Below are 741 nucleotides of genomic sequence, written 5' to 3'. Positions count from 1 at the left end.
TAATGGCTACTGTTTTAGGCTTTTAAAATAACTGGGCAAAATTGTTCATCGCGTTCGCGACACCCCGGTCGCGTTCGCGATGAAGGAAAATGGGCAGGCATCGCGTTCGCGTGAAGGGGAAGGCGAACGCGTAGAAGAAAATGCTGGGGGTCTGGGCAGGCTTATATGCGAAGGCGGGGGGGGGGAGGGGGGGGGTTCCAGATATTGGCCTATGCGTTCGCGAGACTGGTATGCGAACGCAAAGAAGGGGGGGCAAGGGAAGCTATGCGAACGCGTGGCCTTTCACGCGAACGCAAAGAAGGCTGGGGTACAAGGCATCGCGAACGCGGGACAAGGTCGCGTTCGCGTAGAACTATAGGCCTGTGCAGAAATTGCAGAAAATCTGCTAACTTTTCTAAGTGTAAAACACCCCGAACCACCTCTGAAACACTCCCGAGCCCTCGGGGCTCCCAACCAAACACATACACTAACTCAATATCATCCTACGAACTTGCTCGAGCGATCAAATCGCTAAAATAACATCAAAATCAAAGAATCGACCTCAACTGCCGAACCTGCCGGTCTAGAATAGCTACCGGCTCCTCCTAGTAGGACAGATCCTTGTCCAAATGGACAGTGCTGAAATCTAACACGTGGGCTGGATCGCCGTGATACCTCCGAAGCATGGACACATGGAACACTGGATGCACGGCTGACAAGCTGGGCGGTAAGGCAAGTCTGTAAGCCACCTCTCCCACACGA

Source organism: Nicotiana attenuata, unplaced genomic scaffold, assembly GCF_001879085.1.
Source record: "Nicotiana attenuata strain UT unplaced genomic scaffold, NIATTr2, whole genome shotgun sequence".
Classification (NCBI taxonomy): domain Eukaryota; kingdom Viridiplantae; phylum Streptophyta; class Magnoliopsida; order Solanales; family Solanaceae; genus Nicotiana; species Nicotiana attenuata.
This window is presented reverse-complemented; position numbering follows the sequence as displayed.